The sequence below is a fragment of the Daphnia magna genome, linkage group LG2 (assembly GCF_020631705.1).
Source record: "Daphnia magna isolate NIES linkage group LG2, ASM2063170v1.1, whole genome shotgun sequence".
Lineage (NCBI taxonomy): Eukaryota > Metazoa > Arthropoda > Branchiopoda > Diplostraca > Daphniidae > Daphnia > Daphnia magna.
Window position 1 is genome coordinate 12,691,288 of NC_059183.1, and position 12,669 is coordinate 12,703,956.

General features: G+C 39.1%; 2 long non-coding RNA genes and 1 pseudogene across 4 annotated transcripts; all 3 read right to left on the reverse strand.

Annotated features, from left to right (window-relative positions):
- Window positions 1-4,109: 4,109 nt before the first annotated feature.
- On the reverse strand, window positions 4,110-6,369 carry LOC123469612. Of its 3 annotated transcripts, none has more exons than XR_006642860.1 (8): window positions 6,248-6,369; window positions 5,485-5,612; window positions 5,299-5,420; window positions 5,084-5,232; window positions 4,903-5,026; window positions 4,771-4,842; window positions 4,536-4,662; window positions 4,110-4,440 (listed from the first exon to the last, which is right to left on the reverse strand). It is a non-coding gene; the product is annotated as an uncharacterized LOC123469612 (long non-coding RNA). The 3 variants fall into 3 exon arrangements; XR_006642861.1 differs by lacking the exon at window positions 6,248-6,369 and adding an exon at window positions 5,717-6,139 and having other exon boundaries at window positions 4,731-4,842; XR_006642859.1 differs by lacking the exon at window positions 6,248-6,369 and adding an exon at window positions 5,717-6,136.
- Window positions 6,370-7,705: 1,336 nt separating this feature from the next.
- LOC123469928 lies at window positions 7,706-9,745 on the reverse strand (annotated as a pseudogene).
- A 1,150-nt stretch (window positions 9,746-10,895) lies between these two features.
- Window positions 10,896-12,275, reverse strand: LOC116916154. Its single transcript, XR_004390463.2, has 4 exons — window positions 12,146-12,275; window positions 11,728-12,083; window positions 11,084-11,672; window positions 10,896-11,021 (listed from the first exon to the last, which is right to left on the reverse strand). It is a non-coding gene; the product is annotated as an uncharacterized LOC116916154 (long non-coding RNA).
- Between the last annotated feature and the right edge of the window lie 394 nt (window positions 12,276-12,669).

Sequence of the window (12,669 nt, forward strand, 5' to 3'; positions counted from 1 at the left end):
CTAACTTGCATTGCCATCTAACGGTAAAAAATGACACTAATAGGAGGAATTTGGATAGACCACGCCTTCAACGAAGGAGAAGTCCACTACATTTGAACTTATCGATCGATTGTTAGGCCCATTTCGATTTCGCTACTGTACAGTCAATGGCGGCATGGCGGCGACGCACATTGGAATTTGGAAGTGGATGCATGTGCGACTTGATATGGCGTTGCATGTGGGAGGCCCCGTCAGTAATGGTAAGCGTAATAAATTAGGGTATGTAAAGCAATTAGTTATGCCATAATATCTCACTTAGTTTGCAGACTGGTCATTTGATGATACGTGTGCATAGTGGTAGTGCTTGGGCTGCCTCAAGAGGGAATAGCAGAGCATAGCCATAGAGCTAAAAGTCATATAAGATTTTTAAAATTGTTATTTGATTTTGTGTTGTTTCAGCAGTAGTATGTCCTTCAACAATCTGTTTTGTCCAACCATGGAATGAGTTGCATGTGACTAAGTCAACCAAATGGGGCAACAACAATTAGACAGCAATGAAATTAGTCAGTGGAAAACAACACATTCATTCCTGAGTATGGTTTTGAGTTTATCTATGCTTATTGTATGTTTAAATTTTATGGTTATTATTTTAACATTAATATCTGAGGTTTTTCTTTAGCATGATTGAAATTTGCCATGTTTTCAGGCCAACTTGAAGGATTCCTCTTTTTCACAGAAATTTTTACCATTTTCATGGTATACTTAACTGCTTGCCAGTGGATTGTCCCTTGGCATCATTTGAATGGTACAGTATATTTGTACATTTTTCTTTTAGTTTTTGCTTTCTATCATCTGTCTCACAGTGTTTGCATTTCTTCAGGTTTGGTCCATATCAGCAGTGTTATGATGCACTTCTTAAGTACACCAATCCCTCAGAAAATATTCTAATTGAAATTATGAAGATTTCTGCCTTTCATGCAGACCTGCACAATGATGGGTTCATATAAACAAGCTTGAAATAACAAATCAACAGTATTTTTGGCTTGGCTTCACACACAACTATATGACATTTTGATGTTAGCTAAATTGTTATTAATCATAGGACTAGGTAGTATGAAATATCTTCTCTTGGAAGTTTTTGTCTAGGGATTTGTTTGAGATGACCCTTGAGGTAGGAAGCTGTTCCTCCTTCTTACAAAAAGGGACATAGGAGGCCTTAATGTCTAACACCAACCAAGTGTCATTGCAAAGATAGGTAAAAGACATATTAACATTAACAAGACTGATTATACTTTGAGTGATGGTGACATATGGTAAAAAGAGAGAGCAGTATGAACATTTGCTGTATCGTTTACTTCTATTATTTATATCTTCAACGTATCTTTTTAACTTCTATTGGTTTTATTTGTGGAAAGAATATCTTGAGTGGGAGAATTGGATCACAATTGACTAGATGTTTTACTATTTTAAATGAGTTTATCATAAAGAATTTTTTACTTAATTATGTTCTGTATTGTAGGTAGAATAATCGCAATGTCGTGGTAGTAATTCACGAGATATGCCAATAGGGTTTCGCTATTTTCAGTAAGTGTATCAGTAAGAATATTAAACTGAAGCATACTTAATTTCTTTAATGTAGATTAGCAATCGTAATGGATTCGAAGAAGATGTTGATGGAGTTGTGGTATAAAAAAGTAAAAGTAGATGTTCGTTGGAAGGGTAACCGAAGAGTTCAGGATCCTTTTACTATCGTACATGTTACGGTATTTTTACAAAGTCATAGAAGTGCTTATCTGGGCCCCATTGTATTCTGTGACCCCGTTTCCCCTTGACTTATATGATTTTCTTTAACCCTTTAGTGAGTGTAAAACTAAAGGCTAAAAGAAGAAGAATGATCCAAAAATTGTGGGAGAGAATCATCAAAGAACTCGTTTAGGTAATTCAAGGAAATAAGAAAGAGTATTAACTCGGTGCAGTCTTCGATTTCATCTTTTAAAAAGCTGTTTTCACTCTGCATGGGAATTTTTTGGTTGAGATGTTATGGGTGTCTTAAAGGCACTGAAGGTTGCGTTAGATGTCATAATCCCCAACAAAAAGGGACCGCTGAAAATCCCAGGTGGCAATGGTAATTAGTGGCAATGTTACGGTGTCGGTAACTTCAGAAAGTGTGACGCTAGCTGATGTAAACCACACCAGCTGTGCTATTACCAAATCCGTCTCACTTTTGCCGCCTAGGTATCTTTTCTAACAAAATTTGTCTTATCAAATTTTCCTGTTGTTAACCGATTCTCATTTAACAGGAAAAGGTTGTGAGAGTAGCAGAAGAAGAGGAAATTGCAGTAAACCGGGTTTTGAAAGAAGCCAAACATTCCGATGATATCGAGCTCAGCCTGTGGAAACAAAAACTCCGTGTTTCAGATAGTAAGCTATCTTGACAAACACAAAGTTTCACACATAGATCTGCTTAAACATTCTTTGTTTCTTAAATTGATATCGACATCAGGAAAGATGAGAGGAACACATCGTTCTTCAGCAACTTCTGAGGACTACCGTCACCGAAAGAAAATCACCTCGCTTATAGATTTTGAAGTTGAAAGCGAGACCCAAAAATTGCAACAACGAAGCAAGTAAGGTAGCAGTAAGTAAGTTTGGCAGATTATCGTGCACGCAAATCTAAAAAGTCAATTAAACAAAATTTTCTTCACACATTCTACATGCACATTCGCTTAAAACGATATTATGTCCTCCACTGTTAGTTACAGACGACAATTTGTAAATGCGTCACAACATGCACATAAAAATTCTACGGAGTTAGTTATTTCTCCCCTAGATGTCTTGAAAATATACGGAAATGTCAGCTGTCCCGTCGGCTGTTCTATTTCGCGTGGCCTCGGACTGAGAATGTCTGCTGAAGTGAACGTGTCTCTTTTTGAAATTTTACCACCGATTCCGTGTGCTTTTAGTTGCATCTTGTGAATTCCATTAATGCAGAGTTGTTCAAGGTATTATGGACAAAATTCATGTCAAATAAATATCGTACCACATATATTTTTAACTTTTACAGGAGGAACATGGCTTGGCTTTGCTATCACGATTTTCATCTCCGTTTGATATACCCATTTTGTTTCAAAGGTGATACGTAAAAAATGTAGTTCTCTATATTATTTTCCTCTATCTAAATCTCTTAGATTCTTGGAGGTGTCATCAGGTGATGTTAGAATTTGTTGTTAATAATTTAAGTTTTTCAAATTGGGCTTTCAGGTCTGTGGGATGTACCTGATGTACTAAGGTGGCAGCAAAATCATTCAATGACTTGGTTCAATCCAGGTCTTGGTTTTTTTAATAGTGGTTTACAGTTTTAATATGCAGAGATCCTGGAGGCACCTGATGTGTTTCATTGGCGTTGGAGTCACTCGGTGATACAAGAGAATGCCACTAATGTTATGTTGTCAGTGTAAATAAAACATATCCAGTATCATTCTTGTATTTGTTGAATCTTTACCTCATTCAACGGAAACAAAGGAGTTAAAGATGGTAATGGTTAATTCCTTTTGTGATACCACCATGTGAAATTAGTTTGTTTCAGTAATTTTTTCCCTTTTTTTTGCCAAGTGATTGCACTTGAAGTCTAATGGAACAAAGAAAACAATTAATTCACTGATGTTTCACCGATTGTGAAATCTGTTGAAATAAGTACCATTGAGATGACTGGACTTAGAGTGAAATAGGTTGGGAAAAAATCTAAGTTTATCTTTGATTTGCATCAATTCGAATAAGGTGAAATGAAATAAACACGAAGAATGAATTAAAATTGAAATTTTTTTTATTGTCCCACCTCCTCCCAACAATTCCACCACTATTTTACATAACAATAAATTACACAAAAATATTTACACAAACATACATACACTTAACTAAGTTAACCCGTTGGCTGCCAGGCCACGCAACCCGTAGGTTGCTTAAACTACAGTAACTAAGCATCGCGTCTTAAGGATCGCGAACAAGGTGGGACTTGTCCGAAGACAAGTCCGGGCTGACACGGTGACGGAATCCATTACAGGGAATGCACACCCTCAGGAATCCGCCACCGCATCGACAAAGAGAAGTCCCTACTGGTGCATTGCCTAAGGCGCCTTGCGGCGTAGGCCATTGCGGCCGGTCCCTACAAGCTACAAAAAAAATGGGACGCAAACGGGGTGGCAGCCAACGGGTTAACTTAAACACAAGTTACACAACAATGCAAAATAAAACAATACCAGGACGACGATCCACGGTGAATTTCCTACGTGAAGGGCGAAGGAGAAGCCGGCGACAAAGTGTTGGCGTAGAAAAAGACGGCGATGAAACAAAGGCGAAGACGGCCAAGACGACGAGACGGAGATGAAGGCGAAGACGTCAACGAAGACAGCGATGAGGTGAAGTCGTAGACAACAACGAAAGGAAGATTAAGAAAATGTAGTTCTAAATAGAACAAATGAGGCAAAAAAAGAAGTAAATGATTTTTAGCGGAAAATGGCATTTGTCTGATAAAACGATGAAAAAGACAAAGAACTTACGCGTGTGGTTCACTGGGGGCGAAACTACAGAAATTGTCAAAACGGCAGTGTTGTACCGAAGGAAGATGAATATTTGCAGTCCTATCACAGAATTTTTTCTTAGTTACATCCCATCCATGTGAGTTGGCTAAGTAATGGTGAGGAGAACAGCAGGATTAACAATGGAGATTTTCCATTTATACAACAAAGATTTACTAAAAATTAGAAATCCAGATAATCCACCAAATTAAAATACCATGGAAAGGCAATGACGAGGAACCTTATTCAATCTTGGTATTCAGCAGACTAGGAAGAGAGGAAGAGAAGCCTGTGTAGAGAAAATTTTTACAGATGTGTGTAGTGGAAGATAAATAATGTTCTGAAATACCACGCTGAAGAGCTCAAGGGTATGGATGATGATTAGCTAATCAGAGAAACTTGGAAATCTGGATACGTGGGATGTTGAGGGCTGATGGTTAGCAACACAAAGTAGATGAAGACTCTGTCGTTGACTGACAAGAGAACACGTCATAAGCTTAAACAAAAGGCTTGAAGTACATTAACAGTACTTGAACTGGATGGTGATCTTCATGTAAGCAATAGTGGCCTTATTAAAGTGTCAGGATCTCTTGTGGTACATTGATAGCAGGAATGCAGGCTGCTGGTTCGCAGCTGGCATAGCTGACAAGGTGAAACACCACCATATACAAAAAGCAATCTATTTCAAGGGTTTCCTTTTCAATACATACCCAACGTTAGCAATACTGAATAGATAACAACATACCGTAAATTTTTTGACGAAAAATCCTTTGAAACACAAAACAGGATAACGTAACAAACACCCAATTAACTTGTCACTCATAATCTTCATCATAGACGTACATAAACGCCATCTAGAGATTCCGCCTAGAACCAAAAATTAAAATTTACTTTGAATGTTGAAATAAGTACAATACTTGCTTTTAAGTACTTCAATTTTGCTAATCTCTGATAGCTGAATTCCAATTTTAGGCATAACATCCTAGAATATCAACTACTAGCTGCAGCACGAAACGCTAAACATTGGTAGGTAAAACTGTCGTAGCTCGTAGGATCAGCCTGTAGTGTTGAAAGCAAGAAAAACATGAAATAATAGCTTCCACATCCTTAAGCATGCGAGAAAAGTATTTGAAATTGTTATAAAAATACAGTTCATTTTTTACTTTTTGCTGATTGTCACGAAAATTTTCCGGAAGTGACTGGAAGTAGCCAATATTTCCGGAAATAGTGATCCCATAACAGAACGAGTAGGATTTTCGTGATCCTTATTAAATTTTGGTTGGGAATGACTTGTTTTCAGCCAAAAGTCGGATTTGACAAAAATCGCGATTTTTCATGAACTAGTTCAGGGAAATTTGCGATTTTTGACGATTTTAGGGTATTTTGAGTTAATAAATGGAATCGACCCCAAATTTGACGAGGATCACGAAAATGTGAATCTTTTTTCTGGCAGATCAACAAATAAGGAGTTATTTGGCATTTTATAACCGGAAGTCAAAATTCGGGAAATCGAAAAAATGAACTTTGTTCTCCTTTAAATGGTTAACAAGATTTTGATAGTTGTAAAAGTAAACTATTGTTAATAAAAGCTATGCGGTGTTTTAAAAGTTCTAAAAGTACAATTTCAGTTCTGACACCTAAATAGACTTGAATCGAAAAATCATACATTTAACACGATTAAACCTCTTACTTACTTGGTATTTAGTAAAAACCTGCAACCGAAATATGACAGTACTTGTCAAAACAATGTTTTGGGTTCTACTAGTATCTGGCTGGATGCAGCTAGACTGCGCAAGTCCCTTTCAATAGTTCGTCTGCTCACGAACTGCCGCGTATGCGTGAATGAAAATGCCATGAGGAATTACAGTTTCATACTTTTATTACCCTCCACTTATCCATGTATTGGTATTCTTCATGGACAAGAAGTGCATAGCACTATACCTTCGTGTAAATTAAATCTAGAATTGTGAAACAAAATGATGGTGAAAACGAGCCGCGTTCATCGGTGGCTATTGCAGGTGCGTACGACGATCCGCTGCCGAGATTGGCGTGTATGTTTGTCAACTTTTCTTTCGTTTTCTTGGAAAATTGAGCAGTGAGGCGCTGGTTAATTACTTGACCCCCAGCTGACCTTCTTTCATTCTTGTATTTTTTATATTTTTTAATCATGACGGGTTCGGCACCGTTCGATGCGTTGGCTCACGCTGATTCCGGCAGTATGAATATCAACGATAGCAACGGTTCCGTTCGGGAGTTATGATTTTTTTTGCCCGTTCACACCAATTCCCCAACTCCCACAAGTGCCTGGCTCGTCTATCCCCTTGCGTCCAACCCCCATGGGATTTTTTCTATAAAAATATTTTTTCGGTCACGAATGATCACGAAGCCGGTGTCATTGGATGCGGCTCGTTGAGCTCGTTCCGATGGTGAAGGTCCCGCCGTGATCGGATACACCGTTCGGCCGCAAACGATTTTTAAAGCTCGAAAAATGATGATGGGCCTCTACCTGCCAATTCTAGGAATTCGACGTCAAAAGCGCACCCGCGTTCGGAATTAATTTTCAAAAATTCATAGCGGCTAAACGGTGCGTCGGATCGCGAAAATTTTTCGACAGCTGCGATCGCGTGACTGTGCTCTATCCAGCGGTACCCGATGAGGAGCCGTGCGACCGCTCCTTCCGGTAGCTGACTCGGCCGGTTTCGGCATGTCCGATTTTCACGCCGATTTCACGGTCCAGCTGCTCCTGCCCGGCTTAATATTTCAATTTCCCATTTCTAGGGCGATTCGAGTTCACGTACTAAAGTTATTCACGGTCAAACATGGAGACGAGCCTCTGATTTTTCAGCGGAAAAACGCCCGTTTCCCGGAATTTTATAAACGGTTCTCATGAATTTTGCCGCCTTTTTTCCGCCGAATTTCTCCGGAACCTGGTTTTGGTCTGGCTGCAGCTCCTTTTCCTCCTCGTCCCTCCCCCTTGTCCCTCCCCCTTGCCTCCCCCTTATATTTCCTCCTCTTTTTTTTGTAGCGTATTGTAAATTAATCGGGCATAAATCCGGTAATACCTTCGGTAATATTAAAATACTAAAGTATTTAAATATTTACACTCAGGGAAACCCAACAAGTATCATCATTAAATCCCCTTGAAAAGTGAAGAACACCTCTGGGTTTTAAGAATAAAGATTGGGTGCCACTGCTAAACGCCACCTGCCAGTTTCAAGCTCAGATTCATTGGGCAAAGGAAAGAGTCCATTCTTAAAACCGTCATCTGACGCTTCAATCAGCAGTACCTTTTCCGCTTACCAAAGACGTCAGAGCTGTTCTTCACTTTTAGAACCCGATGTACCCTTTCCTACAGTCATACTTTATGGTACCATTCTGAATAGATCTTAACAATTTGCGAACATTTACCACATTTCCTGAATGTTTAATCTCAGGAAATTGCATAACGCCTCGAATAGCCTTCGGAGAGCAACAACAACCCACCTAGCTGCACATTAACAATGTTTAATTTGTTCCACGAAAACCAAATGCACCCATTATTTCCCACAAGTGTGCATGTATATTAAGGAATACTCAACTAGTCATCACGTGAATTTTTCCCAAGAAGCGAGTTAAAGAGATTTTCACGAGACGACAAGCTGATAAATTTTCCAATTTCAAAAGTCTATACTGAATCCACTTTTATAATGTATCCCATCTAAATCTGGTCAATGATACAATTCCGCATCCGTGTCCTGTAAAGAGTGGTGGAGATTATTTGCCTAAGCAACGTTCGTAAATCAAATCATTCCCACTCCGTTGTCCAGGGTGGTTTCGCCGTCAGATCATACAATACCCTGAAAATTCCTGGAACTGTTAAGACGACTTCAACCATCTTGTCTACAACCTAATTAGCAGGTATCCACCCTAGGTATCCATGTTTACAGCGAGATCTACTAAAAAAATGTACCCACTTTTTACGTACCTCTTGGGGCAAGTGGGTATCGGGAATTGCAGGAAGTCCAGTAATAAAATCCTGTGAAAAGAATGATCGAAAAATGACTGATCACTGACATGATGGAATGCGTTGACTCGAATCGCGATAAAAGTGAAAGGGATCAAGACGATTGGCATCTGCGCTAGCTTCTCGGAGCAACCCGAATCCCGTAATATTTTATTTGCCAAATAATCCGCTTCCCTCAAGATCACCAAAATTTTACTCGTTAAGTAGGTAGGTGTAACGTCTGTCACCGATTCACGCACAGGCTTTCCGAATACATAGCAAACACGATTGACATTATGACACACACGCTGTATTAAGCGGGCGTAGGAGGCTAGATCATTCCAGTTTGGTTGTGTCGGATCAGAGCTCAGTTCTACGCAATAGCTATAAGTCCGGCAATCTCCCTGCAAGGAAGAGAACCATCTTTATAAAATTCCACCAACAAAACGTCTAAATTGCGAAGCTCTTGTACCTTAACACCGTCAATGCGAATAGGCAGTAGCGTGGCAACATACTGGTTGCGACTGGACAGTTCTTCTAGAACAAGACGCTCTTCTTCCGACGTCGCAATTTCAATCCGACTTGCGTCTCAACGAAATCAGCTTCCATAAACAGTTCTTCGGCATAAATGATTCGAATTGACAAACCGGGACCAGGAAACGGGCGACCTTCGAGTAATTCTGTGGACAGAGCCAGCTCGCGACCTAAGACCTTACTTCATCTTTATGGAAGTCTGTTAGGAAAAATTGCGAAAAGAGTAAAGATCTTACTGGAATGCCACAACGCAATTACCTTTAAGAGGTTCTACCACACGGCCATAAATGCCAACTGACGAACCATTTCGGAACCGTTTTGAGTCTTTATGGCATCAGCGCGCGAAGAAGCCATATGCGAAGTGGACTCAATTAAATCCGGTATCAAAGCAACTGTAATATTTTCATATATGATGATATTGAATGTTAGGCAATATAATACATTCAACAACAAAAAAGAAAAGTTTGATACCTTGTCCGAGAAGTAGATTATTCCAAGTGACATTTAAATCGTTAGCCGTTCTACCTACCACTTTGACAAACATATCGCCAATAATTCGACGTTTTTCTTCCGGATTAACAGTCCGACACAACGACAAAGTTTGGCGATCATGCACGTTGGTGGAAGCATCGTAGAAACTCAAACTTGCTTTAACAACCCAAAACAATTCGAAACATCAAATCTGATCGCTGGTATGACAAGAGGAATGAGAAGCCACTGTCTGGAAAAGAACTCGAAATCATAGAAAAAGAATTATAAATCCTAGAATTTGAGATGTGACAGGACGACGTATCAATTAATCTCGTATCTAATTTTGACCAATTATAAGATTCTGAACGGTCCAGAAAAGTATCTCAAATTACCAGAAGATTGAGCCCGAGTTGCTGTAAACTAGTGACGACTTGCTCTGATTCGTCTTTACGCAGGAAACCTATCAATATGGATGTTCGTCGTTTGTTTTATTTGTTAAAACATCCCTCCATGTGTCGGATGCCTTACTGGCCGCAATACCGATGCCGCAAGGGACAGTAGCGCACTCGATTCGCTTTCGCCTACTTTAACTGCTTCATTGTGAAAGTTTATGCCAACCATAAATTTATTAGCCTTTGCTGTGGTTATCTAGTTCCTTTTGAGCACTAGAACAAGTAACACATCATCATAAGTAAAAAACGTAAAAATGAAGAAACTTCAAGACTAAGTAAAACCTTTTGTTTAAGATTCAGCTCTTCCTGAGCTTCCCGTGGTTTGTTTTGCTGCCAACAAATTTGTTCTAATTCTTTTATATCATTTTCTTCAGCCCTGCAAGGTGTTAGGCCCCATTCTTGAATGCGTTGCGGCAAAATCCACACAGAACTTTTCTACAAATCTGTTTTTCCGAATGCTTTCGAATGGGGTAAGTCTACCTGATATGTAGGAGTTGGTGCCAATTTTTTTATCGCTCTGGTTACTACAGTATTAATTTCTCGGATGCGACGCATTTACATATTGTGGTTTTAACAGTGGAGGACCTAAAATCGTTTTGAGAAAATTGTTATGTAAAATGTGTTAAGGAATGTTTATTGAATTGACTATTTGGCTTGGCATGCACGATAATCTGCCAAAATTCTGTTTACTTGCTTCGTTGTTACAAATTTTTGGGTCTCGCTTTCACCTTCCGAGTCTATAAGCGAGGTGATTTTCATTCGATGACAGTGGTCCTCAGAAGTAGCTTAGGAATGATGTGTTCCTTTTGTCTTTCCTGATGTCGATATAAATTTAAGAAATGAAGAATGTTTAAGCAGATCTATGTGTGAAACTTTGGGTTTGTCGTATGTCGAGAAAGCTTACTATCTTAAACATAGGGTTTTTGTTTCCACAGGCTGAGCTCCCATATCATCGGAATGTTTGGCTTCTTTCAAAACCGGATTTACTGCAATTTCCTCTTCTTCTGCTACTCTCACAACCTTTTCCTGCTAAATGAGAATCGGTTAACAACAGGAAAATTTGATAAGAAAAATTTTGTTAGAAAAGATACCTATGCGGCAAACGTGAGACAGACTTGGTAATAGCACAGCTGGTGCGGTTTACATCAGCTAGCGTCACATTTTCTGAGGTTAACTACACAACATTACCACTAATTCCCATCGCCCCCTCGGATTTTCAGCGTTCCCTTTTTGTTGGGGATCTAATGCAACCTTCAGTGCCTTTAAGACACCCATTACGTCTCGACCAAAAAAGTTCCACGCCCAGAAAAAACCGCTTTTAAAAAGATGGAATCGAAGACTGCGCCGAGTTAATACTGTTTCTTATTTCCTTGGATTACCTAAACGAGTATAATTCTTTGATGATTCTCTCCCACAATTTTTGAATCATTCCTTTTCTTTTAGCCTTTAGTTTTACACTTACTATAGGGTTAAAGAAAATAATATAAGTCAAGGGGAAACAGGACCACAGAAAACAAGGGGGTCCAGATAAGCACTTCATGACTTTGTAAAAATACCATAACATGTGCGATAGTAAAAGGATCCGGAACTCTTCGGTTGCCCTTCCATCAAACATGTACTTTTGCTTTTTTATACCAGAACTCCATCAATATCCTCTTCAAATCCATTACGATTGTGAATCTACAATAAAGAAATTAGGTATGCTTCAGTATAATATTCTTGCTGATACACTTACTGAAAACAGCAAACCCCTGTTGGGTTTCGCCCAATAAAAATTAAACATACAATAAGCATAGATAAACTCAAAACCATCCTCAGGAATGAATGTGTTGTTTTCCACAGACTAATTCTATTGCTGACTGATTGTTGTTGCCCCGTTTGGTTGACTTAGTCACATACCACTCATTCCATGGATGGACATAACAGATTGTTGAAGGACATACTACTGCTGAAACAACACAAAATCAAATAACAATTTTAAAAATTTTCTATGACTTTTAGCTCTATGGGTGGCTATGCTCTGCGATTCCCTCTTGAGGCACCCAAGCACTACCACTGTGCACACGTATCATCAAATGACCAGTCTGCGAACTAAGTGAGATATTATGGCATAACTAATTGCCTTACATACCCTAATTTATTCATACGCTTACCATTACAGACGGGGCATCCCACATGCAACGCCACATCAAGTCGCACATGCATCCACTTACAAGTTCCAATGCGCGTCGCCGCCATTCCGCCATTGACTGTACAGTACCGATCGAAATGGGCCTAACAATCGATCGATAAGTTCAATATGTAGTGAACTCCTCCTTCGTTGAAGGCGTGGTCTATTAAAATCTCTACAATTAGTGTCATTTTTTACCGTTAGATGGCAATGCTAGTTAGCTATTTATTTGCTACATAAACGATCAGCTAGCGATAAGAGTTGTCTATTAAAAAATGGATCGAACGGCGTTCCGTAAAATTCAGCCAAAAATGAAAAAGTGGGAAGGCTATAGCCTTCTTATTTTCGTCAAATTCTGCAAAAATCAACATCTCTAAGAATTCAATAAAAACACATACGTTTTACTCAAAATTAAACGCTGATTCCGGCTGGAATATTAGTTTTCCCATTAATTATTTAGTTTTTCAATAAAACGCTTTAAATGGATCTCGTTACTTCCAAATGCTA